Genomic DNA, 27,948 nt, shown 5'->3' with positions numbered 1-27,948 from the left:
ATGATTTTCCCCAATATCACGCTTTCAGAGAGTTAGGCTATTATGTTAAGGTACTGGAGCTGGAGCTGGATGAACTTCGGATCATCCGGGAGGCAGAGGGAGTTATAGAGAAGAGTTACAGGGAGGTAGCCACACCAAAGGTACTGGACAAGAGTAGCTGGGTTACAGTCAGGGGAAAGAAAACTAACAGGCAGACAGTGCAGGGATCCCTCGTGGCCGTTTCCCTTCAAAACAAGTATACCGTTTTGGATGCTGTTGGGGGGGATGACCTACCGGGGGAAGGCCCCAGCGGCCAGGTCTCTGGCACTGAGTCTGGTTCTGGGGCTCAGAAGGGAAGGGGGGAGCATAGAAAAGCAATAGTAATAGGAGATTCAATGGTTAGGGGAATAGATAGGAGATTCTGTGGTCGCGAGCGAGACTCCCGAAAGGTATGTTGCCTCCCGGGGGCCAGGGCCAGGGATGTCTCGGATCGTGTCTTCAGGCTCCTGAAGGGGGAGGGTGAGCAGCCAGAAGTCGTGGTGCACATTGGTACCAACGATGTAGGTAGGAAAAAGGGCGTGGAGGTAATAAACAAGTTTAGGGAGTTAGGCTGGAAGTTAAAGGCCAGGACAGACGGAGTTGTATTCTGGTTTGTTGCCGGTGCCACGTGATAGCGAGGCTAGGAATAGGGAGAGAGTGCAGTTGAACACGTGGCTGCAGGAATGGTGTAGGAGGGAGAGCTTCAGGTATTTGGATAATTGGAGCGCATTCTGGGGAAGGTGGGACCTGTACAAGCAGGACGGGTTGCATCTGAACCAGAGGGGCACCAATATCCTGGGGGGGAGGTTTTCTAGTACTCTTCGGGAGGGTTTAAACTAATTTGGCAGGGGGATGGGAACCGGATCTGTAGTCCAGCAACTAAGGAAGACGATAGTCAGGACGCCAAAGCACGTAGTGATGCAGTGGGGAAGGTAACAATGACAAAGGAGAGTACTTGCAGGCAAGGAGATGGGTTGAAGTGTGTATACTTTAATGCAAGAAGCATCAGGAATAAGGTGGGTGAACTTAAGGCATGGATCGGTACTTGGGACTACGATGTGGTGGCCATCACGGAAACTTGGATAGAAGAGGGGCAGAAATGGTTGTTGGAGGTTCCTGGTTATAGATGTTTCAACAAGATTAGGGAGGATGGTAAAAGAGGTGGGGGGGGGTGGCATTGTTAATTAGAGATAGTATAACAGCTGCAGAAAGGCAGTTCGAGGGGGATCTGCCTACTGAGGTAATATGGGTTGAAGTTAGAAATAGGAAAGGAGCAGTCACCTTGTTGGGAGTTTTCTATAGGCCCCCCAATAGCAGCAGAGATGTGGAGGAACAGATTGGGAAACAGATTTTGGAAAGGTGCAGAAGTCACAGGGTAGTAGTCATGGGCGACTTCAACTTCCCAAACATTGAGTGGAAACTCTTTAGATCAAATAGTTTGGATGGGGTAGTGTTTGTGCAGTGTGTCCAGGAAGCTTTTCTAACACAGTATGTAGATTGTCCGACCAGAGGGGAGGCCATATTGGATTTAGTACTTGGTAATGAACCAGGGCAGGTGATAGATTTGTTAGTGGGGGAGTATTTTGGAGGTAGTGACCACAATTCTGTGACTTTCACTTTAGTTATGGAGAGGGATAGGTGCGTGCAACAGGGCAAGGTTTATAATTGGGGAAAGTGTAAATACAATGCTGTCAGACAAGAATTGAAGTGCAGAAGTTGGGAACATAGGCTGTCAGGGAAGGACACAAGTGAAATGTGGAACTTGTTCAAGGAACAGGTAAACAGGTACTGCGTGTCTTTGATATGTATGTCCCTGTCAGGCAGGGAAGAGATGGTCGAGTGAGGGAACCATGGTTGACAAGAGAGGTTGAATGTCTTGTTAAGAGGAAGAAGGAGACTTATGTAAGGCTGAAGAAACAAGGTTCAGACAGGGCGCTGGAGGGATACAAGATAGCCAGGAGGGAACTGAAGAAAGGGATTAGGAGAGCTAAGAGAGGGCATGAAAAATCTTTGGTGGGTATGATCAAGGAAAACCCCAAGGCCTTTTACACATATGTGAGAAATATGAGAATGACTAGAGCGAGGGTAGGTCCGATTAAGGACAGTAGCGGGAGATTGTGTATTGAGTCTGAAGAGATAGGAGAGGTCTTGAACAAGTATGTTTCTTCAGTATTTACAAACGAGAGGGGCCATATTGTTGGAGAGGACAGCGTGAAGCAGACTGATAAGCTTGAAGAGGTACTTGTCAGGAAGGAAGATGTGTTGCGCGTTTTGAAAAACTTGAGGATAGACAAGTCCCCCGGGCCTGACGGGATATATCCAAGGATTCTATGGGAAGCAAGAAATGAAATTGCAGAGCTGTTGGCAATGATCTTTTCGTCCTCGCTGTCAACAGGGGTGGTACCAGAGGATTGGAGAGTGGCGAATGTTGTGCCCCTGTTCAAAAAAGGGAATAGGGATAACCCTGGGAATTACAGGCCAGTTAGTCTTACTTCGGTGGTAGGCAAAGTAATGGAAAGGGTACTGAGGGATAGGATTTCTGAGCATCTGACAGGGCATTGCTAGATTAAGGATAGTCAGCACGGATTTGTGAGGGGTAGGTCTTGCCTTACAAGTCATATTGACTTCTTTGAGGAGGTGACCAAGCATGTGGATGAAGGTAAAGCAGTGGATGTAGTGTACATGGATTTTAGTAAGGCATTTGATAAGTTTCCCCATGGTAGGCTTATGCAGAAAGTAAGGAGGCATGGGATAGTGGGAAATTTGGCCAGTTGGATAACAAACTGGCTAACCGATAGAAGACAGAGAGTGGTGGTGGATGGCAAATATTCAGCCTGGAGCCCAGTTATCAGTGGCGTACCGCAGGGATCAGTTCTGGGTCCTCTGCTGTTTGTGATTCTCATTAATGACTTGGATGAGGGAGTTGAAGAGTGGGTCAGTAAATTTGCAGATGATACGAAGATTGGTGGAGTTGTGGATAGTGAGGAGGGCTGTTGTCGGCTTCAAAGAGACATAGATAGAATGCAGAGCTGGGCTGAGAAGTGGCAGATGGAGTTTAACCCTGACAAGTGTGAGGTTGTCCATTTTGGAAGGACAAATATGAATGCGGAATACAGGGTTAATGGTAGGGTTCTTGGTAATGTGGAGGAGCAGAGAGATCTTGGGGTCTATGTTCATAGATCTTTGAAAGTTGCCACTCAAGTGGATAGAGCTGTGAAGAAGGCCTATGGTGTGCTAGCGTTCATTAGCAGAGGGATTGAATTTAAGAGCCGTGAGGTGATGATGCAGCTGTACAAAACCTTGGTCAGGCCACATTTGGAGTACTGTGTGCAGTTCTGGTCACCTCATTTTAGGAAGGATGTGGCAGCTTTGGAAAAGGTGCAAAGGAGATTTACCAGGATGTTGCCTGGAATGGAGAGTAGGTCATACGAGGAAAGGTTGAGGGTGCTAGGCCTTTTCTCATTAGAACGGAGAAGGATGAGGGGCGACTTGATAGAGGTTTATAAGATGATTAGGGGAATAGATAGAGTAGACAGTCAGAGACTTTTCCCCCGGGTGGAACACACCATTACAAGGGGACATAAATTTAAGATAAATGGTGGAAGATATAGAGGGGATGTCAGAGGTAGGTTCTTTACCCAGAGAGTAGTGGGAGCATGGAATGCACTGCCTGTGGAAGTAGTTGAGTCGGAAAAGTTAGGGACCTTCAAGCGGCTATTGGATAGGTACATGGATTAGGGTAGAATAATGGAGTGTAGGTTAACTTCTTAAGGGCAGCACGGTAGCATTGTGGCTAGCACAATTGCTTCACAGCTCCAGGGTCCCAAGTTCGATTTCGACTTGGGTCGCTGTCTGTGTGGAGTCTGTACATCCTCCCCGTGACTGCGTGGGTTTCCTCCGGGTACTCCGGTTTCCTCCCACAGTCCAAAGATGTGCAGGTTGGGTGGATTGGCCATGAAAAATTGTCCAAAATTCTATGATGAACCTAGGACAAAGGTTTGGCGCAACATCGTGGGCCGAAGGGCCTGTTCTGTGCTGTGTTTCTCTATTATGATATTAATTAAACTATTCAGTGTTGGATTTTTTCTTTTCTAACCTAAATGTAGCAACTCTCATATGGGGCAGGATTTTCCAATATTTCTTCAAAGAGTCAGTTTCGGCGAGAAAATCGGAGAGAAACCTGTTGGCGCCATCGGCAAGAAAAATTGCCAATTGTTCAACCACTTTGGGGGGAAGAAAAACATTTTACATGAGTTTCACCTGCACTCATGGTGGACCTCCTCTAATTAGCTCGCCTGGGATGACTTCATCTCAAAAATCAGGACGGGGTCTCTCATAGAACATAGAACATTACAGCGCAGTACGGGCCCTTCGGCCCTCGATGTTGCGCCGACCTGTGAAACCATCTGAAGCCTATCTGACCTACACTATTCCATTTTCATCCATATGTCTATCCAGTGACCACTTAAATGCCCTTAAAGTTGGCGAGTCTACTACTGTTGCAGGCAGGGCGTTCCACACCCCTACTACTCTCTGAGTAAAGAAACTGCCTCTGACATCTGTCCTATATCTACCACCCGTCAATTTAAAGCTATGTCCCCTCGTGTTGGTCATCACCATCCGAGGAAAGAGACTCTCACTGTCCACCCTATCTAACCCTCTGACTATCTTATATGTCTCTATTAAGTCACCTCTCAGCCTTCTCCTCTCTAACGAAAACAACCTCAAGTCCCTGAGCCTTTCCTCGTAAGACCTTCCCTCCATACCAGGCAACATCCTAGTAAATCTCCTCTGAACCCTTTCCAAAGCTTCCACATCCTTCCTATAATGTGGTGACCAGAACTGCACGCAGTTTTAAACATCTTCCCAGCACTTGTTCCAAGTCCAATCCGAGGGATGGCAGCCAGGAACACAGTCCCACGTTTCTCGGAGGGAGTTTTTAGCAAGATGTTGGGCAGGATGGAGCCAACCCCAACATTTAGGCTGGAAGCAGCCAATGCTGGTGCATCCTAGATCTTCTCTGAGAGGATGGTAGCTCAATGGTTGCTCCCCCGACCTCCCCAATGGGCTGACAGTCATTTGATTTGATTTGATTTGATTTATTGGCACATGTACCCAAGTACAGTGAAAAGTATTTTTCTGTGGCCAAGGAACGTACACAGTACGTACAAGAATAATCAACAGAGAACATTGACGGGCAGCACGGTGGCCTAGTGGTTAGCATAACCGCCTCACGGCGCTGAGGTCCCAGGTTCGATCCCGGCTCTGGGTCACTGTCCGTGTGGAGTTTGCACATTCTCCCCGTGTCTGCGTGGGTTTCGCCCCCACAACCCAAAAATGTGCAGAGTAGGTGGATTGGCCACGCTAAATTGCCCCTTAATAGAAAAAATAATTGGGTAATCTAAATTTATAAAAAAAAAAACAGAGAACATTGACAAATGTTACATCGACAAAACAGTGATTGGTTACAGTGTGGGACATGGGGCCAAACAAAGCAAACAAAGCAAATACATGAGCAAGAGCAGCACAGGGCGTTGTGAATTGTGTTCTTACAGAGAACAGATCAGTCTGAGGGGGAGTTGTTGAGGAGTCTTGTAGCTGTGGGGAAGAAGCTGTTCCTATGTCTGGATGTGCGAGTCTTCGACTTCTGTATCTTCTGCCTGATGGAAGGGTCTGGAAGAAGGCAATGCCTGGGTGGGAGGGGTCTCTGATAATGCTGTCTGCCTTCCTGAGGCAACGAGAGGTGTGTACAGAATCAATGTGGGGGTGGCATGCTGATGTAATCCTGCTGTGGGCACCATTTCCCCCAACCCAGGCTACCGCACCGGCCTTTTATCTGTGCAAGCTTTCTTTCTTCGTGAGGAAGCCATCGGCTGAAAGCTTCTGAGAGTCTGTCCACTGCACAAGAGGTGCCGACCCACACTGGAATCCTTAGCCTCGGAAGAGGCAGTAGCAGCAGAGATGTGTCATTCAACATCTAATGACCCACAGATCACCTTGTTCAGTGGCAGGTCACCTTCAGGTTTCTGTGGAGCAGTAGTCAGACATTCACAGCACACTTAAAGAGTGTTTGTCTTTCCCCACTGCAAGTCATCATCATTCCTGTATCATCCGATCACTGGGGTTCCTCGCCCTGTCCATAGATCTCTGAAGATAGAAGGGCAGGTTAATAGGGAGGTGAAAAAGACATATGGGACACTCGCTTCTATCAATCGTGGCATGGATTACAAAAGCAGGAAGGTCATGACGGAACTGTATAGAACTTTGGTGAGGCCACAGCTGGAGTACTGTTTACAATTCTAGTCGCCACATTATAGGAAGGATGTGATTGCACTGGAGAGGGTGCAGAGGAGATTCACCAGGATGTTGCTTGGGATGGAACATTTAAGTTATGAAGAGAGGTTGGATAGGCTTGGGTTGTTTTCTTCAGAAAGGACTGAGAGGTGACCTGATTGAGGGGCATGGCCAGGGTGGATAGGGAGCAGCTGTTCCCCTTAGTTGAAGGGTCAGTTACGAGGGGACACAAGTTCAAATTGAGGGGTGGGAGGTTTAGGGGGGATTTGCGGAAAACCTTTTTACCCAGAATGGTAATGGTCTGGAATGCACTGCCTGGGAGGGTGGTAGAGGCGGATTGGCTCATATCCTTTAAAAATACTGGATGAGCACTTGGCACGTCACAACATTCAAGCCTATGGGCCAAGTGCTAGCAAGTGGGATTAGGTGGGCAGGTCAGGACTTTTCATGTGGCGGTGCAGACTCGATGGGCCGAAGGGCCTCTTCTGCACCGTAGTATTCTGTGACTGATCTCCAAGAAGACATCCCACTGACATTTCACAAAGACGAAGGTTTTAGACTCCACAGGAGGGTCATTTTTGCCTTGGACTCGTCCTCGTCCTCCCCGAAGTGAGAGGCAATCAGGGCGCCACGAGCCCTGCACCCCGTTCGGGCCCTTGCAATTGCCAAGGTTCTTCCTCCACGATATCTAGGGGTTTTCCGTTGCTACCCTCCTCCACTTCCTCCTCATCTGCGATGTAGCAGTCCTCCATCTCCACCTCATCCAGCTCCTCGCCCGTTGCAGTGCCAGATTAAGGAGTGCACAGCACACCATGATCATGAGTGAGGCCCTCTTGGAGGGTGCATTGGCGAGATACTGATGGATCTCTGTGTCTTTTCGGAACCCTGGATATCCGTTATCCCATCTTCGTTCCCAAATAACAGAGGTTAAGTCTATGGTTTTTGGCAAAGTTCAGTTGAACTTTACTTGTCAGCTTGTGCCACTGGTAAACTTTATTTGTCAATACAAGATTAGGTCAGATTGATTGTCTTTAACGAATACAGTTGAGTTTTCATTCAATTACAAATCGTGGTAATTCTTCAAATCATTATACACAGTATAAAATGACCGAGTGATTTATACAAAAGAAAAATGCCAATTTAGCAAAAGCAAGCAAAGACGATAGGTTTCAGAAAGAGATAGATTAATTCCGGAATGGAATTTTCCATCCCGACAAGTGATTCTTAAGGAGACTATTATCTTAAGGTCTCGCCTTCTTTATAACGGTGATTGGCTTTAACTAATTTATAATTCACTCAATTCAGCCAAACGGTCTGTCCGCCAATTTAAGGGAAATATGTATTTAAATATATTGGTACAAATTTTTCCATACCATCACCTGCCAATTTTCCAACTTATCAACAAATGCATCGAGACATTATTGGAGAAACAGTTTTTGCTAAGAAAGTATCTCTCTAGACTGGCTGTTTCCATAGAAATGGAACTGCCTGTTCTTTCACACAATGGGGCCTTTCAGCCAGCTGACATCACTGTTCCTTCAGTCTCTAGCAAGTCTCAAACAATTTGCAAAATGTTCCCAGCTATTCGGCTTTCCTCACTCTCGTGGATTAATATGATTTAGTTGATTGCTCTTAATGAGTTCTCAATTAAACCTTTTACCTGTATCATCTATAGCTAACTAGAAAAGCCAATTTCTATCAGATACCACTTACCGGTCCAGGCACTGGAACCTCCTATAATAATAATCTTTATTAATGTTACAAGTAGGCTTACATTAACACTGCAGTGAAGTTACTGTGAAAATCTCCGAGTCGCCACACTACGACGCCTGGTCTTGAGGGAGAATTCAGAGTGTCCATTTCACCTAACAAGCACGTCTTTCGGGACTTATGGGAGGAAACCGGAGAACCCAGAGGAAACCCACGCAGACACGGGGAGAACGTGCAGACTTAGCAGGCCCATCATATGCTCCACTTGTGCATGTGTCTCAGCGGGTGTTTGTGGCTTCTGCACAAGCATCATTAGCCACTTCCTGAAGGGGTACCCTTTGTCCCCAAGGAGCCATCCCTCCATAAGGGGCTCTCCCTCAAAGACCGCCAGGATCTGAGAGCATCCGAGAATGTAGTAATCATGGATGCTCCTCGGGAAACGGGCACACACCTGCGTAATGCGCATCCCATTGTTGCAGACAATCTGCACATTAAGGGAGTGAAATCCCTTGCCGCCATGTGGAGCACAGAGCCACATGTGTGCAGTCAATGATACCCTGCACTTGGGACAGGTCTGTTATGCAGGCAAAGCCTTTGTGTCCTGACTAGCCTGGTCTGGTCAAAGTTTGATGTAGTCGTGACCCCTCGCAAATTGCGCATTGGTCATCTCCCTTATGCACTTATGTGCGGTGGACTAGGATATTCTGCAGAGGTCCGCTGGCATAAAAGTTCTGCATAGCTGTGATCTTCAGGACCTCAGGGAATGGACAACCTCCCAGCTCACGTGGCACCAACTCCTGTTACCTGGCACAGGTGGTCCATCATCCCGAGGGACAGACACAGGGAGTGCAATAAAGTTTTACTAGGTGATTCCTGGGATGGCGGACTGTCCTATGAGGAGGGACTAAGTCGGTTAGGATTATATTCATTGGAGTTTAGAAGAGTGAGAGGGGATCTCCTAGAAACTGATAAAATTCTAACAGGATTAAACAGGGCAGATTCAGAAAGATTGCTCTCGATGGCATGGGAGTCCAGAACTAGGGGTCATAGTTTTTTTTCAATAAATTTAGAGCACCCAATTCATTTTTTCCAATTAAGGGGCAATTTAGCATGGCCAATCCACCTACCCTGCACATCTTTGGGTTGTGGGGGCGAAACCCACGCAAACACGGGGAGAATGTGCAAACTCCACACAGACAGTGACCCAGAGCCGGCAGCGAATCTGGGATCTCAGCGCCGTGGAGGGCAGCAGTGCTAACCACTGAACCACTGTGCTGCCCTTAGGGGTCATAGTTTGAGCATAAGGGGTAAACCTTTTAGGACTGAAGTGAGGAGAAATTTCTTCACCCAGCGAGTGGTGAATCAGTGGAATTCACTACCACATAAAGTAATTGACGCCAAAACGTTGTGCAATTTCAAGAAAGAAATCAATATAGCTCTTGGGGCTAAAGGGATATGGAGGAATGCGGGATCAGGGTATTGAACTTGATGATCAACCTTGATCATATTGAATGGTGGAGCAGGCTCAAAGGCCGAATGCCACCTCCCGCTTCTGTTTTTGTTTCTGGTATGTTTCTCCGGCACTGGATCTCCGTCATCTGGAGGCATGTTGTTCTCCTGCAGTACACACGTGCCTGGTAGTGTCTCCTCCGAGCCACTTCTATGTGTGTCCCAGCCCCCGGTAAGTCAGCGGGCCTTGCCACTTCCTTCCTCTGCAGGACACTGGTCCTGTTCACATGTAGCTGCACAGTGATGTCATCTCTCCAGTTCCACTGCAATTAGGAGAACAGCCAACTCCACTGACTCCATCATCCTCACACTCCAAAACCTGAAAGGGAAGAAACAGATCTCTGAGCAGTGAGAAGCCCTGTCAACGTCCTGACCCATTGCCCTATCAAGACATGGGACATCCACCCACCTGTGCACACTCCCCTATGTGTGCACCTCACATACGTGAGTGTAGCTCACGTATGTGAGCTACACTCACTTACCCTCTAACATAAGAGCCATGTCCCCAAATGAGCTTCTTTCAACTCCGCCTGCGCATCTATCTTGGATAGCATCAGTGGCCCACAGAACCCCCCAAGTGTGAGAAGGGAGGACACTTAGGTTCAATGACTTGACCTGTGTGCTGACTTCCTGGGGGGCTGAAACACTGCCACGGCACTTGTTTCAGGGCTGCCTGCTGAGCTCTGAAACCTTTGCCCCTTGAATTGGGGGCTAAACCTGTGGCACAACTATTTTATTGAGAGATGAGTGCAAGCCATAGAGTTCAATGAATGGGGGGCTTAGCTCCCAAAGGGTTAACTAGGGGTGCCAATCAGTGGCACAATCATACATTGCAATGCTGACTTGATGGAAGTGGGTACACAACTTCTGGTGGTGGCCTTGGAGTGAGCCGTCGCACATTTGGTGGTTCCCGCTCAAGGTGGTATTTTTCAGTCCTTTCCCCCTTTGAAGGGCGAAGCTTTGGATGGAAAGAGGTGTACGAGTACCTGGAAAAGGTACAACTCCTCTGGTGTGACTGGTGGGTGGATCTACGAACTAGGAGTGGGCTGAGAAGAAAGGAGCTGTTGGAATAGGCGAGTCTTCGTGTTGCACCACAGGTGGAGGGCAAAGGACCCCTTCTGCCCACCCAGTGGTCAACCGAGTAGTTGGTGGAATTTCTGAATGCTAGGTTCAGCCAGCAGAGGAAGAAGGCTCTGGAAGACCTGGCCAAAGTGTGGAGCCGGCTATATCAAGTATCAAGAGAGTGGAGCAGAGGTTGGAGTCCCAGAGCTGGACGTTCCAGAAAGTGGAAGAGGCGGTAGGGGAGCACGAGGAACAGCTCGCCTTGCTGGCGGCTGAGGTGGGGGTGATGTGGGAGACCCAGAAAAGGCTGAAGGAGAAGGTGGAGGATCCAGAGAACTGCTGCAGGAGGCAAAATTTAAGGATTGTGGGGATGCCTGAAGGTGCGGAGGCTGGTACGTATGTGGCCAAAATGTTGGAGCAGTTGATGGGGCCCCTGGAGGTTGACCGAACGTACAGGGCACTGATGTAGATGTGGATGCCGCAAATGGGTGACGGATGTGCGGTTGCACCGCTTTCTGGATAAAGAGAGGATTCTTCGGTGGGCGAGGCAGAGGAGGAAGTGCACCTGGGAAGGGAACGAGCTGAGGGTGTTTCAAGACCTGGGTGCAAAGCTCGCCAAGAGAAGGGCCGCCGGGTTTAATCAAGGCTGCCCTCTTCAAGAAGGGGGTGAATTCAGGGGGGTGTACCCAGCCCACCTCTGAGTGAGTTTTCAGAAGCGTGAATATTATTTTGGCAAGCCAGAGGAAGTGATGGAGTTTGTGAGGGACAATGGACTGGCAGGAGAAGGAGGGCATTGAACTTTGAAGAAGTTTGTGAGGAGGTTTGTTTTGTTCCCTGGGAACTTTTCCCCTTGAAACGTTCTTTATGTTTTGATGACGGGGTGTTTGGAGGGCAGGTCCCTCCTTGGGGGGAGTATCAAGGGTGAGTGCATCTTTTCTGTTTTTTGGGGGAGCATGGGGGGGGGGGGGGAGGAGGGGAATTTGGGAGTGTAGAGTGTATGCGAGCTGGGCAGGCTAGTTAACTGAAGTGCAGTGGAGGATAGTCGGGAGGTAGGCATAGGGGGATGGGTTGTTGTTTCGTTTGGGAGAGGGGGGAGGAGGGAAGGGTTGTTGACAAGGGTGTGGTTGCTGTGGCGCAGCCTGAAAGGGAGTGATGACGATGGACATCGGAGAGTGGGCTGGGAGGGTCGTGTGACATGGGCAGGGGAGTGGGGCGGTGCCCCCCGACCAGGCTGATCACGTGGAAGGTGAGGGGGCTGAATGGGCCGGTCAAGCGGTCACGTCTATTTGTGCACCTAAGGAGTCTGAAGGCAGCGTGGCCATTTTGCTAGAGATGCACTTAAAGATGGGGGACCAGACAAGGTTGAGGAAAGGATGGATGGGGCAAGTGTTCCACTCGGGAAGTGTTCCACATGAAGACGAGTGAGTGGTATTGGTGAATAAGCGGGTGGCGTTCGAGGTGGGGAGCGTTGTGGCAGATCCGCTGGAGGAGGGCCTGGGAGGCTCCTGATGGAGGGGATGCCGGTGGTCTTGGTAAACCTTTAGCGCCTCAAATTGGGATGATGTAGATTTCATGAGGCGGGTTCTAAGGAAGATTCCTGACCTGGACTCTCACCGGTTGATCACGGGGGTGGGGGATTTTAATAAGAGCCAAGCTTGGACTGCTCGAGCCTGAGGTCGGGGACGGTGTTGCCAGTGGCGAATGAGCTGAAGGAGTTTATGGAGGGGAGTGGAATTTTGTGAAGAGAGAGGTACTGTCCTTGCCTGGGTTACCGCCCTTGGGGTTACAAGGTGCTGTCGAAGGAGGAGTTAGGGGAGGGGAAGGTGTCTGAGGTCTACAAGGAGCTGATGGATAGGGAGGGGGACCCTGGTGGAGGATATAAAACAGAAGTGGGAGGAGCAGCTGGGTGCGGAGGTGGAAGCCGGGTAGTGGGCTGAGGCACTGCGGAGCGTGAATGCATCCTCGTCCTGTTTGAGGCGAAGCTTCATCTAGTTTAAGGTACTTCACAGGGCACAGATAATGGTAGCGCGGATGAGTAATTTTTGAGGGGATAGAGGATAGGTGTGGGTGGTGCGCAGGGAGACCCACAAATCATTTCCACATGTTCTGGGCATTTCCGAAGCTAAAGGGGTTCTGGCAGGGGTATGCGGCTGTAATATCCGAGGTGTTGGGGGTAAAGGTAGCCTCGAGTCCAGAGGTACTTTTATTCGGGATGTCAGAAGATTCGGGAGTCCAGGAGGTGAGAGAGGCCTTTGCCTCCCTGATAGCCTTGGAGCTGACGAAAGCGAGGGTGTGGGTGAGCTCGCTTGCAGAATTCCTGAATCTGCATAAGGTCAAGTTCGTCTTGAGGCAGTCGTTGGAGCTGGAAGCCGTTCATTGACTCTTTAAGGAGGATTGAGAAGTCAGCAAAAGGGGAGGTGGGGAGGGGGAGTAAGAGGGTTAAAATGGGAAAGGCAGGATGGGAGGAAGGGACGAGAGTGGGGAGCAGGGTGAGTGAGTGTTGGTTATTTATAATGTATCATTTTGCTTTGTTTCGGTTTGTCTGAATATTTTTTTAAACAAAGGAAGTGGGCACTCCTGTGGCTGGCGAGGCTCACCTGATTAATCTCGAGACTCCAATTTCCACTCAACTCAACCCTTTACGTGACCCTTCATTCTCTAAGCTATCATGGTTTCCTAATCATTCGAGCCTTCCATTCTGATGCCCTGTCCCTTGCAGCCTCTGGGGGGGTTGACTGCGACGGCGACACACACCCTGTCCTCCCAGCTGAAACTTGGAGGTGAGATCGCCAGGTTCACGATTTTATAGAGCTGTTGAAAACCATGCCGGCATGCCGTCACGAATATTCACAATATTGAGAATGGATGTTCAGAGAGAATGGAAGCCCAGGCTGGAAGGCTCACAAATTAGATGCTAATGTATTAAAATAAGGTTCCTGACCTTCCTGGATGGGAACTGCATTACGTCACAGGCCAGGGGCATGGAAAATCGGGAAACTAGATCTTGCCGGTGAGAATGTCATTTCACGTGAGATTTTTGGTCCAAATTGCCATTTACGCTGACTGCTCCTGCAGCTCATGAGCCACAGTTCTACCCAATGAGTCAGGCAGCCAGCTTCCATAATTAAATGCTCATATTGACCCCCCTCGCTGCATGAGGAATTTGCCAGCTGAACAGGCTCCTAGTGGCAGACAAGGAGGCATGGTTTAATGAAATATAGAGGGGGCTGCAGACAGAGAAGACACTTTACAACATTATGGACTCAACACGAGTTCAACAATTTCAAGTCAGTTACTTCTGCTATTTTTTTGGATATTAGTTATTGGTACTGATTTTGCTACTGCCATTTATACCTCCCACAGACCCATCTTTTATTTCCTTATTTGTACTAGGGTTATCTTCTTGTGCCTTGCACATTTGTCATTTCGAGTGCGAATCGGAGACCGCGTTGCACCTGGCATAAATAGCGGGACAGGGCAAAATCAAGATCTGTGCCGGGTCACGAACCATTTTAAGATTCATCTGGCTCGCTCCTGATAGCGAGTACCAGATCTCACCCAAAAATGGCGAGAATATTATTTACTCTAATTTTCATTCATTTCGATCTCATTAATGAGATTGAAGTCAAATGCAGCGGACCTTGGAATTACCCAGCAGGAAGTTACACGGGCATCGTTTATTATTCCTTGTCCAAAAGGTGAAGCTGGCACAATGCCTCGGAGTGGAGATGAGTAGCCCTTTCCATTTACTGGCATGCAGTTCATGGGCACCGGGGTTTTGGGGGGGGGGGGGGGGGGGGGGGTGGGGGGCCCTTCAGGGGGGGGTTGGGATTGTTCGGGGGGGGTTGGAACATTCCAGGGTCACCCTGGACTGGGGTACGGGGGAGGGGTTGGGTGATGGGCTTTACTTCTGTGAGCCCTTCAAGCCATCTTTAAATATTGTGGAGACCCAAAACAGGGGCAACCACAGCTGCAGCCTGTCAGTCCTACAAAACTCTTTCAGGGCAAAGCCCAAATGCAGCCTCTCTCCAAAAAGTTAATTTCACCCCCTTTGACTGTGAGCAGCCTTTAGCTTCACAGCTGAAGGCTATTTCAAATGAGGATTTAGCTTTGTTAGTTGTGGGAGCACTTCATGCTCCTGAACTCTCAAGTGCCTCTTCGAAGGCACAGGTGCCATGTCTCAGTGGATGATTAGTGCAATGTATATCCAGCAACCTCTGATGTCCGAACAGTGTGCCTGAACTCTCGACGCATCAACACCACAGAGGGAGCTGCCAACAATCAAACACAAAGAGCAGGGCTTCACCACTGGGAATCCTTTCGTAGCCAAAGGATAAGTGTGTGGATGAGTGCAGGTGTGACGAATGGAGGATTTTAGGAATATTGGATTCAAAGTATTGGGCAATTTAAGGGTTAAAAGCCTGGGATTATAGTGTGTTTCACTGTCGCGGTCATCTTTTTCTTAAAACAAGAAATCCTGGTTTGCAGAGCCTGGGAGCTTTTATGAGTCAGATGATGAAATTGGCCAGAGAAATGTTTTTTTTCAGTCTGTCTAATGCACTGTGGTTTGACTGGGGACAGTCCCTAAGTTAATGTGCTTTCAGTCCCTGGAAAATTCATTTGTTTTTTTAACTTGGGGAGACAATGTCATTGCTGGGTGGAGCTAAGAGATTCAGAGAGACATTTTGAGAAAGCTTTTGGAGAGAGTTGATGTCTGATCTGACAACCCTTGTTTTCACCACAAGTAAAGACAATTCTCTCCCAGTAGGATAGTTCTAAAAATCATAAATATGGTGAAAGCAGAGCAGTCGTGTCTGAAGTCAAGGAAGAGGCTGAAACAACTCAATTGAAACAGCTATTGGAAGATATTCAGCCAGAGTCTGAAGGGGTTCTAACAGGAGCCAAAAGTCTGTTCTGGAAAGCAAATATTACATTATGCCTTGCTGATGTTAAGGTGGTTTGAGAGCTATATGTTTATTTCTTGTTGTGTTAATGGGAAATTCAGTAGCATTGTTAAAGGGGTGATTTTAAGCTGTTCTTTTTGGGTGTGAAGTTAAAGAATTTTATATTGTAGCCATAAGAAAGTTCTGTTTTAAAATACCAAATCCCGAGATTGCACGGTGGCGCAGTGATCAGCACTGCTGCCTCACAGCGCTGAGGACCCGGGTTCGATCCCAGCCCCAGGTCACTGTCTGTGTGGAGTTTGCACATTCTCCCCCTGTCTTTGTGGGTCTTACCCCCACAACCCTACAACATGGGGAGATAGTGGCGTAATGGTATTGCTGATAGACTAGTAATTCAAAGACCCAGAGTCATGTTCTGGAATCCTGGGTTTGAATCTCCTCACGGCAGATGGTGATATTTGAATTCAATAAAAGAATCTGTAATTGAAATTCTAATGATAACCATGAAACTGTTGTCAATTGTCAAAAAACACATCTGGCTCACTTATGTCCTTTAGGAAAGGAAGTCAGCCATCCTTAGCTGGCCTGGCCCACATGTGACTCCAGACCCATAACAATGTGGTTGACTTTTAAATGGCGTCAAGGATGAGCACTGAATGCTGCCCCAGCCAACAACGCCCACATCTCATGAAAGAATAAATACATCAGAAAGAGCAAGGGTCACAACACTGACCGTTGCGGAGCTCCATTACAAACCTTCCTCCAATCTGAAGCACAATTATTTATCACTACTCTGTTTCCTTTGACGTTCCTCAGGGTAGTGTCCTGGGCCCAACCATCTTCAGCTGCTTCATCAATCACCTCCCTTCCATCATAAGGTCAGAAGTGGGAATGTTTGCGGATGACTGCACAATGTTCAGCACCATTCGCAACTCCTCAAATAATGAAGCAGTCCATGTCCAAATGCAGCAAGACCGGGACAATATCCAGGTTTGGGCTGCACTATGGCTTCACAGCGCCAGGATCCCAGATTCGATTCCCGACTTGGGTCACTGTCTGTGTGGAGTTTGGAAGATATTCTCCCTGTGTCTGCATGGGTTTCTGCCCATAAGTCCCTAAAGATGTGCTGTTAGTAATTTGGACATTCTGAATTCTCCCTCTGTGTACCCGAACAGGCATCGGAATGTGGCAACTTTTCACAGTAACTTCATTGCAGTGTTAACGTAAGCCTACTTGTGACAATAAAGATAATGGTTATTAAGTGGCAAGTTACAGTTGTGCCACACAAGTACCAGACAATGATCATCTCCCACAAGAGAGGATCACCACTGCCCTTTGACACTCAATGGCATTACCATCGCTGAATCCCCCACAATCAACATCCTGGGTGGTTACCATTGATCAGAAACTGAACTGGACTAGCCACATTAATACTGTGGCTACCAGGGCAGGTCAAAGACTAGGAATCCTATGGTGAGTAACTCACCTCATGACCCCCCCCCCCCCCCCCCCCCCCCCCCCAAAAGCCTGTCCACAAGTCAGGAGTGTAATGGAATAGTCTCCACTTGCCTGGATAAGTGCAGCTCCAACAACACTCAAGAAGCTCAAAACCATCCAAGACAAAGCAGCCTGTTTGATTGCTCCTCCTTCCACAAACATTCCACCACCGACAAACAGTGGCAGCTGATTGTACCATCTACAAGATGCATTGCAGCAACTCACCAAGGTTTCTGTTTTTTAAAAAACCATGTTATTAGGGTATTTATATTTTTATAATAATAATAACAACAACATACACATGGTATATAAAACATTTCCATCCCTGACACATTCCTCACAACCCAACAAAGAAAATATAGCCTAACCCTCCTTAGATTTCTGCCTCTGCTGACATTTAATTTTCCCCGAAAAAGTTGACAAACGGCTGCAACCTCCGGACGAACCCTAACATTGACCCTCATAGGGCGAACTTTATTTTCTCAAGACTGAGAAACCCAGTCTTGTCGCTAACCCAGGTCTCTGATTCCAGCGGCTTCGAATCCCTCCACATTAACAGTATCCATCTCCGGGCTACCAGGGAGACAAAGGCCAAAATGTCAGCCTCACTCGCCCCCTGAACTCCCGGCTTTTCTGACACTCCGAAGATTGCCACCTCTGGACTCGGCATCACCCGTGTTTTAGGTACCATGGACATAGCCTTAGCAAAACCCTGTCAAAATCCTCTAAGCTTCGGGCATGCCCAAAAATGTGGACATGATTTGCTGGCCCTCCCACGCACACCTGTCCTCTATCCCAAAAAACTTGCTCATCCGGACCACCGTCATGTGTGCCCGGTCTATCAGGCTGAGCCTGGCACATGATGAGGATGTGTTAACTCTGCCTAAGGTATCCGCCCCCAAACCCACCTCTATCTCTTCCCTCAGCTCATCTTCCCACTTCTCACCAAGGTTCCTTAGACAATACCCTCCAAATCTACAACCACTACCATGTAGAAGGACAAGAGCAGCAGACACCTGGGAACCCCACCACCTGGAGGTTCCCCTTCAAGTCACTCACCACCCTGACTTGGAAATATATTGCTGTTCCTTCATTGTTGCTGGGGCAACATCCTGGAACTCCCTCCCTAATAGCACAGTGGTTATACCTACACTTCAAGGACTGCAGCAGTTCAAGATTCAACTCACCACCACTTTCTAAAGGACAACTAGGGATGGTCAATAACTGCTGGCCGAACCAGTGAAGTCCACATCCCATTTGTGAATAAAAATAAAATGTACAGGGTAGGTGGATTGGCCAATGCTAAATTGGAAATTTTTAAAAAACCCACTAAATCCCTATTTTTTCATGCAATCACTCCTGGAGCAAATATTTCTTTCCACACAGTTTTATAAAACAACCTCAAATATTGGGGTTTTGTTCATCGTCGACCTCTTCACCGGTCCTCCCAAACCCCTCACGTTCCACGTAACTAGCCTAACAGGGGTCTCTTCACACCCCCCCCACACACTCTCCTCCCCTCTCAGAACTCCCCTCCACTTCCTCTCGAAAAACCTCACCCAGTATCCTTGCGCCCCCCCAACTTTTCACACCTCCTAGGCCCATCGAAACCTGCTCACCAGGCTCCAATGTCCGCAGCCCCTCCCCTCACTAGCTGACTAAATTACACAGGCCCTTGGAGGGGGGAAACAGGGTGCTCAAGGAGGGGTGGCATGATGGGGGAGGAGCTGTTATAACCTGCCTGATTATTATTGGCTAGGGACTATTGGCTGTCCCACAATCCTTAGTGAGTATGAGCTCCCCCAAATGAGGAAGCGGAGAAATCATTAGCAGAGTCAGCTGCAGAAATAGAGCTGGCCAGTGTGGAACCAGCTAGAGGAGAGAGCAGTGGTAGAGTACTGCTGCTGTTGTATATATATAATTGTAAATAAAGTTATTTCTTTCGATTCTGCAAACTCATGCTGGATTCTTCGTGGCCTCACAAAAAGAGGAATGGGGAGGAGGGGGGAATGGGGTTGGGGGTGTTGAACCGACGGCCTCAGCCTACTGGATGCATAAAAGCAAATTAGTGCGGATGCTGGAATCTGAAACGAAAGGGAAAATGCTGGAAAATCTGAGCAAGTCTGGCAGCATCTGTAGGGAGAGAAAAGAGCTAATGTTTCGAGTCAGATGAGCTTTGACAAAGAGTCATCGGACTCGAAACGTTAGCTCTTTTGTCTCCCTACAGATGCTGTCAGACTTGCTCAGATTTTCCAGCATTTTCCCTTTCATACCGGATGCATATTTGGGCAAATGACTGTGATATGCCTCTCAGGCCCCCAGTTGAACCCTGGAATGACCCGGTGGCAGTGACCTTCACGGCCATCGGGAGCAGCTGTCCTCCTCATGGGGTGCCATGTCTCCAAGGATGTGGCACAGGTGCCGAATTGTCTCCATGCTGAGGCGGAGACTTCTGTGGCACATCGTGTCCGTCAGCTCATGGAAGAACCAATAATGTCTGTACAACTTGGGCTGTCGGGGTCCTCCCATTTTGGCCCCTCCTCAGCCTCATGGTGGCCTGCCCACCTTGGCTGCCACAGGCATAGCGAGGGAGACCTCTATTGGATCTACACCAGCAAACATTTTATTATCTGGATGGAATTGGAGAGAGACCAACAATCAGTTAGGACTCCCATCCCCGGGATCCTCAAATCCCCCAAGTCTCCCCTACCCTTACCATGACTGCCCTGCCTTCTCTCAGAGTGCCATCTTGCGAGCCAATTGTGCTGACAACCCTCGCTCTCCACACTCACCCCTAGCCATATCAGGAGCCCCGAGACCCCAGACCTCTGCCGATAACATTAGGAAAGCCGTGCTCAGCTGCACTCTATTACGATCCCAGACCAAGCCCAAAAAGTGGCAAGGATACTGGGTGAAGTTTTTCGAGAGGAAGTGGAAGGATGGGGGGGGGGGGGGGGGGGGGGGGTGTTCTGAGAGGGGAGAAGAATGTGTGGGGGGGGGGTGTTGTGAAGAGACCCCCTGTTATGCTAGTTACATGGAACGTGAGAGGTTTGGGAGTACCGGTGAAGAGGTCGATGGCGCTTGTGCACCTGTAGAGTTTGAAGGCTGATGTTGCGATCCTGCAGGAGATTTATTTGATGGTGAATGATCAGGTGAGGCTTCGGAAGGGCTGGGGTGTCAGTTATTTCACTCGGGTTTTAATGGCAGGGCGCGGGGGCGTAGCAGTCTTGGTTAGTAAAAGAGTGAGGTTCCAAATGTAGAAAGTGGTGCTGGATCAGGGAGGTAGGTATGTGATAGTGACCGGGGCATTGGAGGGGTGTTGGTGGCGTTGGCAAGTGTGTATGGCCCAAACTGGGATGATGTAGGGTTCGTGAAGAAGATGTATAGGCCATCCCGACTTGGATTCACATGAGTGGGTGGAGACTGGAACTTGGTGCAGGAACCAAGATTGGACAGGTCGTGGCCGCAGTCGCTTGCCCAGTCCGGGGGGGGGGGGGGGGGGAGGCATTGACCGGACGTATGGAGGAAATGGGAGGAGTGGACCCTTGGAGGTTTTTGCACCCGGATGAGCAGGAGTATTTATTTTTCCCTTCGGTCCACAAGGTCTATTTGAGGATGCATTTTTTTGTGGTGGGGTTAAGGGATAGGAATATTCGGCAATTGCAATATCGGATCATGTGCCGCATTGGGTGTTGGAGAAGGGGGCAATGCAGAGTCCAGGGTGGAGATTGAATGTGGGGTTTTTGGGGGATTGAGGGTTTTGTGATAAGATTGGGAAAGTAATTGAGGAATACGTGGGGTAATTGTATGGTGATATGGGAATCTCTGGAGGCGGTGGTGAGGGGGGAGGTGATAAGAACATAAGAACTAGGAGCAGGAGTAGGCCATCTGGCCCCTCGAGCCTGCTCCGCCATTCAATTAGATCATGGCTGATCTTTTGTGGACTCAGCTCCACTTTCCGGCCCGCACACCATAACCCTTAATCCCTTTATTCTTCAAAAAACTATCTATCTTTACCTTAAAAACATGTAATGAAGGAGCCTCAGCTGCTTCACTGGGCAAGGAATTCCATAGATTCACAACCCTTTGGGTGAAGAAGTTCCTCCTAAACTCAGTCCTAAATCTACTTCCCCTTATTTTGAGGCTATGTCCCCTAGTTCTGCTGTCACCCGCCAGTGGAAACAACCTGCCCGCATCTATCCTATCTATTCCCTTCATAATTTTAAATGTTTCTATAAGATCCCCCCTCATCCTTCTAAATTCCAACGAGTACAGTCCCAGTCTACTCAACCTCTCCTCGTAATCCAACCCCTTCAGCTCTGGGATTAACCTCGTGAATCTCCTCTGCACACCCTCCAGTGCCAGTACATTCTTTCTCAAGTAGGGAGACCAAAACTGAACACAATACTCCAGGTGTGGCCTCACTAACACCTTATACAATTACAGCATAACCTCCCTAGTCTTAAACTCCATCCCTCTGGCAATGAAGGACAAAATTCCATTTGCCTTCTTAATCACCTGTTGCACTTGTAAACCAACCTTCTGTGACTCATGCACTAGCACACCCAAGTCTCTCTGAACAGCGGCATGCTTTAATATTTTATCGTTTAAATAATAATCCCGTTTGCTGTTATTCCTACCAAAATGGATAACCTCACATTTGTCAACATTGTATTCCATCTGCCAGACCCTAGCCCATTCACTTAACCTATCCAAATCCCTCTGCAGACTTCCAGTATCCTCTGCACTTTTCGCTTTACCACTCATCTTAGTGTCATCTGCAAACTTGGACACATTGCCCTTGGTCCCCAACTCCAAATCATCTATGTAAATTGTGAACAATTGTGGGCCCAACACAGATCCCTGAGGGACACCACTCGCTACTGATTGCCAACCAGAGAAACACCCATTTATCCCAACTCTTTGCTTTCTATTAATTAACCAATCCTCTATCCATGCTACTACTTTACCCTTAATGCCATGCATCTTTATCTTATGCAGCAACCTTTTGTGTGGCACCTTGTCAAAGGCTTTCTGGAAATCCAGATATACCACATCCATCGGCTCCCCGTTATCTACTGCACTGGTAATGTCCTCAAAAAATTCCACTAAATTAGTTAGGCATGACCTGCCCTTTACGAACCCATGCTGCGTCTGCCCAATGGGACAATTTCTATCCAGATGCCTCGCAATTTCTTCCTTGATGGTAGATTCTAGCATCTTCCCTACTACCGAAGTTAAGCTCACTGGCCTATAATTTCCTGCTTTCTGCCTACCTCCTTTTTTAAAAAGTGGTGTCACGTTTGCTAATTTCCAATCCACCGGGACCACCCCAGAGTCTAGTGAATTTCGGTAAATTATCACTAGTGCATCTGCAATTTCCCTAGCCATCTCTTTTAGCACTCTGGGATGCATTCCATCAGGGCCAGGAGACTTAGAACATAGAACATAGAACACTACAGCGCAGTACGGGCCCTTCGGCCCTCGATGTTGCGCCGACCCGTGAAACCATCTGAAGCCTATCTGACCTACACTATTCCATTTTCATCCATATGTCTATCCAGTGACCACTTAAATACCCTTAAAGTTGGCGAGTCTACTACTATTGCAGGCAGGGCGTTCCACACCCCTACTACTCTCTGAGTAAAGAAACTGCCTCTGACATCTGTCCTATATCTCTCACCCCTCAATTTAAAGCTATAACTTGTCTACCTTTAGCCCCAATAGCTTGCCCATCACTCCCTCCTTAGTGATAACAATCCTCTCAAGGTCCTCACCTGTCATAGCCCCATTTCTATCAGTCACTGGCATGTTATTTGTGTCTTCCACTGTGAAGACCGACCCAAAAAACCTGTTCAGTTCCTCAGCCATTTCCTCATTTCCCATTATTAAAACTCCCTTCTCATCCTCTAAAGGACCAATATTTACCTTAGCCACTCTTTTTTGTCTTATATATTTGTAAAAACTTTTACTGTCTGTTTTTATATTCTGAGCAAGTTTACTCTCATACTCTATGTTACTCTTCTTTATAGCTTTTTTAGTAGCTTTCTGTTGCCCCCTAAAGATTTCCCAGTCCTCTAATCTCCCAGCAATCTTTGCCATTTTATATGCTTTTTCCTTCAATTTGATACTCTCCCTTAATTCCTTAGATATCCACGGTCGATTTTCCCTCTTTCTTCCCTCCTTCCTTTTTGTTGGTATAAACCTTTGCTGAGCACTGTGAAACATCGCTTGGAAGGTTCTCCACTGTTCCTCAACTGTTCCACCATAAAGTCTTAGCTCCCAGTCTACCTTAGCTAGTTCTTCTCTCATCCTCTTGTAATCTCCTTCGTTTAAACACAAAACACTAGTATTTGATTTTACTTTCTCACCCTCCATCTGTATTTTAAATTCCACCATATTGTGATTGCTCCTTCCGAGAGGATCCCTAACTATGAGATCATGAATCAATCCTGTCTCATTACACAGGACAAGATCTAGGACCGCTTGTTCCCTCGTAGGTTCCATTACATACTGTTCTAGGAAACTATCGCGGATACATTCTATAAACTCCTCCTCACGGTTGCCTTGACCGACCTGGTTAAACCAATCGACATGTAGATTAAAATCCCCCATGATAACTGCTGTACCATTTCAACATGCATCAGTTATTTCTTTGTTTATTGCCTGCCCCACCATATCGTTACTATTTGGTGGCCGATAGACTACTCCTATCAGTGACTTTTTCGCCTTACTATTCCTGATTTCCACCCAAATGGATTCAACCTTATCCTCCATAGCACCGATGTCATCCCTTACTATTGCTCGGATGTCATCCTTAAATAACAGAGCAACACCACCTCCCTTGCCTTCCACTCTGTCCTTCCGAATAGTTTGATACCCTCGGATATTTAACTCCCAGTCGTGACCATCCTTTAACCATGTTTCAATAATGGCCACTAAATCATAGTCATTTACGATGATTTGTGCCATCAACTCATTTACTTTATTCCGAATACTACGAGCATTCAGGTAAAGTACCCTTATGTTGGTTTTTTTTACCTCTGTTTTGAATCTTAACATCTCCAGTTTTATTCCTTTTGTTATTACTGGGCCTATTCACTGAGCTCCCTTCAGTCACTGTACCTTGTACTGTCGCCCTTTTAGATTTTTGACTATGTCTTCTCTGCCTTGCACTTTTCCCCTTACTTCCTTTTGCTTCTGTCCCTGTTTTACTACCTTCCAACTTCGTGCATCGGTTCCCATCCCCCTGCCACATTATTTTAAACCCTCCCCAACAGCTCTAGAAAACACCCCCCCAGGACATCGGTTCCAGTCCTGCCCAGGTGCAGACCGTCCGGTTTGTACTGGTCCCACCTCCCCCTGAGCCGGTCCCAATGCACCAGGAATTTGAATCCCTCCCTCTTGCACCATCTCTCGAGCCACGCATTCATCCTATCTATCCTGACATTCCTACTCTGACTAGCTCGTGGCACTGGTAGCAATCCTGAGATTACTACCTTTGAGGTCCTACTTTTTAGTTTAACTCCTAACTCCCTGAATTCCGCTTGTAGGACCTCATCCCGTTTTTTACCTATATCGTTGGTGCCTATGTGCACCACGACAGCTGGCTGTTCACCCCCCCCCCCCCCCAGAATGTCCTGCAGCCGCTCCGAGACATCCTTGACCCTTGCACCAGGGAGGCAACATACCATCCTGGAGTCTTGATTGCGTCCACAGAACCGCCTGTCTATTCCCCTTACGATCGAGTCCCCTATCACTATAGCCCTGCCATTTTTCTTCCTGCCCTGCTGTGCAGCAGAGCCAGCCACGGTGCCATGAACCTGGCTGCTGCTGCCTTCCCCTGGTGAGCCATCTCCCTCAACAGTATCCAAAGCAGTATATCTGTTTTGCAGGGAGATGACCGCAGGGGACACCTGCGCTGCCTTCCTACTCTTGCTCTTTCTTTTGGTCACCCATTTTCTATCTCCCTCAGTAACCTTCACCTGCGGTGTGACCAACTCGCTAAATGTGCTATCCACGACCTCCTCAGCATCGCGGATGCTCCAAAGTGAGTCCATCCGCAGCTCCAGAGCCGTCAAGCGGTCTAACAAGAGCTGCAACTGAACACACTTCTTGCACGTGAAGGAGCCAGGGACAGTGGACGTGTCCCTGAGCTCCCACATCGCACACGAGGAGCATGACACGGGTCTGGGATCTCCTGCCATGTCTTAAACCCGTGGTAAACTTAAACAACTAGAATTTCAAAATAAAAATAAATAAATTAGACAATGAAAAGAAAAAGAGAGACTACTTACCAGTCACTTACCAGGGTTGGTTAAGGCAAAGGTGGACAAAGAGGAGAGTGTGGAGAGGCAAAGGTTGATAGACGAGATGTTGGAGGTAGACGGGAGGTATGCAGAGGATGTGGATCCAACGCTTTTGGAAAAGAGAAAGGAGTTGCAGGCGAGCTTTGATTGGCTGTCCATAAGGAAGGCAGTGTGCCAATTGAGGCGGGTGAGGGGAGTAGTCTCCGAGTATGGGGAGAAGGCGGGATGCATGCTGGCAGGCCAACTTCAGAGGGAGGCGGTGGAGAGGGAAATTGTTCAGTTGCAGGACAGGACGTTGAAGTTGGTGGTGGTCCCGGACCAGATTAATAGGGTGTTTGAGAAGTTGTATAGGTCGGAGCCACATGGGGAGGATTGGGAGACGCAGGAATTCCTGGATAGTTTGGAATACCCAAGGTTGGGGGAGGAGGATAAGGCAATAACGGAGGGGACGATAGAGGAGCAGGAAATGAAGGAAGCCAATTGGAAGGATGCAGTCAGGGAAGGTACGAGGACTGGTTGGGCTTCCGGTGGAGTACTGTAAGAAATGTCGGGATAGGTTGGTGCCGCTGATGGGGGGGATGTTTGAAGAGGCGATAGGGAAGGGGCGTTGCCACAGACTTTGGAGCAGGCATTGATTCCTTGTTTTTAAAGAAGGATAAGGATCCAACAGAGTGTGGGTCGTATAGGTCGGTATCCCTCTCTAATGTGGATGGTGGGTAGATTGGAGGAGTGCATCCCGAAGATGACAGGAGAAGATCAGACATGGTGTGTGAAAGGGAGGCAGCTCTTTTCAAATATTAGGAGGGTATTGAATGTAGTTGTGTCACCGGCAGAGGGGAGGGAGACAGGTGGTGCTGGCGTTGAACGCCGAGAGTCTGTGCAGGGGGACTGGGCCGAGGGCGTTGGCAACAGCGCCGCTTCTGATGGCCCCGGGAAAATATTCGAAGTCCGGTGGTGATGCCGACTTTGAAGATTTGGAGGCAGCACTTTTAAGTTGTGGGTGGGGTCAAGGGAGATGCCGATTGGGGGAATGATAGGTTTAAGCCAGGTTCAGCAGGGGCATGGGAACCTGGACTGTAGTTTTGGGGTACGGGAGATTGAGAGTATAGAGGTCAGGAGCACAGATTTGAATTCGCAGGAGGGTGCCAGTGTTCAGGTAGGTGGTTTGAAGTGTGTCTACTTCAATGCCAGGAGTATACGAAATAAGGTAGGGGAACTGGCAGCATGGGCTGGTACCTGGGACTTCGATGTTGTGGCCATTTCAGAGACATGGATAGAGCAGGGACAGGAATGGTTGTTGCAGGTTCCGGAGTTTAGGTGTTTTAGTAAGGTCAGAGAAGGGGGCAAAAGAGGGGGAAGTGTGGCGCTGCTAGTCAAGGACACTATTACGGTGGCGGAAAGGATGCCAGATGGGGACTCTTCTTCTGAGGTAGTATGGGCTGAGGTTAGAAACAGGAAAGGAGAGGTCACCCTGTTGGGAGTTTTCTATAGGCCACCTAATAGTTCTAGGGATGTAGAGGAAAGGATGGCGAAGATGATTCTGGAAAAGAGCGAAAGTAACAGGGTAGTTGTTATGGGAGACTTTTACTTTCCAAATATTGACTGGAAAAGATATAGTTCGAGTACATTAGATGGGTCATTCTTTGTACAATGTGTGCAGGAGGGTTTCCTGACACAATATGTTGACAGGCCAACAAGAGGCGAGGCCACATTGGATTTGGTTTTGGGTAATGAACCAGGCCAGGTGTTAGATCTGGAGGTAGGTGAGCACTTTGGAAACAGTGACCACAATTCGGTGACCTTTACGTTAGTGATGGAAAGGGATAAGTATACCCCGCAGGGCAAGAGTTATAGCTGGGGGAAGGACAATTATGATGCCATTAGACATGACTTAGGATGTGTTGGTTGGAGAAGTAGGCTGCAAGGGTTGGGCACACTGGATATGTGGAGCTTGTTCAAGGAACAGCTATTGCATGTTCTTGATAAGTACGTACCAGTCAGGCAGGGAGGAAGGGGTCGAGCGAGGGAACCGTGGTTTACCAAAGAAGTGGAATCTCTTGTTAAGAGGAAGAAGGAGGCCTATGTGAAGATGAGGCGTGAAGTTTCAGTTGGTGCGCTTGATATTTACAAGGAAGCGAGGAAGGATCTAAAGAGAGAGCTGAGACGAGCAAGGAGGGGACATGAGAAGTCTTTGGCAGGTAGGATCAAGGAAAACCCAAAAGCTTTCTATAGGTATGTCAGGAATAAAGAATGACTAGGGTAAGAGTAGGGCCAGTCAAGGACAGTGGTGGGAAGTTGTGTGTGGAGGCTGAGGAGATAAGCGAGATACTAAATGAATACTTTTCGTCAGTATTCACTCAAGAAAAAGATAATATTGTGGAGGAGAATGCTGAGACCCAGGCTATTAGAATAGATGGCATTGAGGTGCGTAGGGAAGAAGTGTTGGCAATTCTGGACAAGGTGAAAATAGATAAGTCCCCGGGGCCGGCTGGGATTTATCCTAGGATTCTCTGGGAAGCCAGGGAAGAGATTGCTGAGCCTTTGGCTTTGATTTTTAGGTCATCATTGGCTACAGGAATAGTGCCAGAGGACTGGAAGATAGCAAATGTGGTCCCTTTGTTCAAGAAGGGGAGTAGAGATAACCC

At 48.2% G+C, this 27,948-nt stretch overlaps 1 protein-coding gene across 5 annotated transcripts in view; it reads left to right on the top strand.

Moving 5' to 3' along the window:
• serac1 (serine active site containing 1) overlaps window positions 1-27,948 on the top strand; it is a 192,665-nt gene that overhangs the window by 107,567 nt on the left and 57,150 nt on the right. The gene's annotated exons all lie outside the window — the stretch shown is intronic.

The sequence above is a fragment of the Scyliorhinus canicula genome, chromosome 1 (genome assembly GCF_902713615.1).
Source record: "Scyliorhinus canicula chromosome 1, sScyCan1.1, whole genome shotgun sequence".
NCBI lineage: Eukaryota > Metazoa > Chordata > Chondrichthyes > Carcharhiniformes > Scyliorhinidae > Scyliorhinus > Scyliorhinus canicula.
Note: the sequence above shows the minus strand (reverse complement) of the source record. Positions and strands in the feature narration are given on the sequence as shown.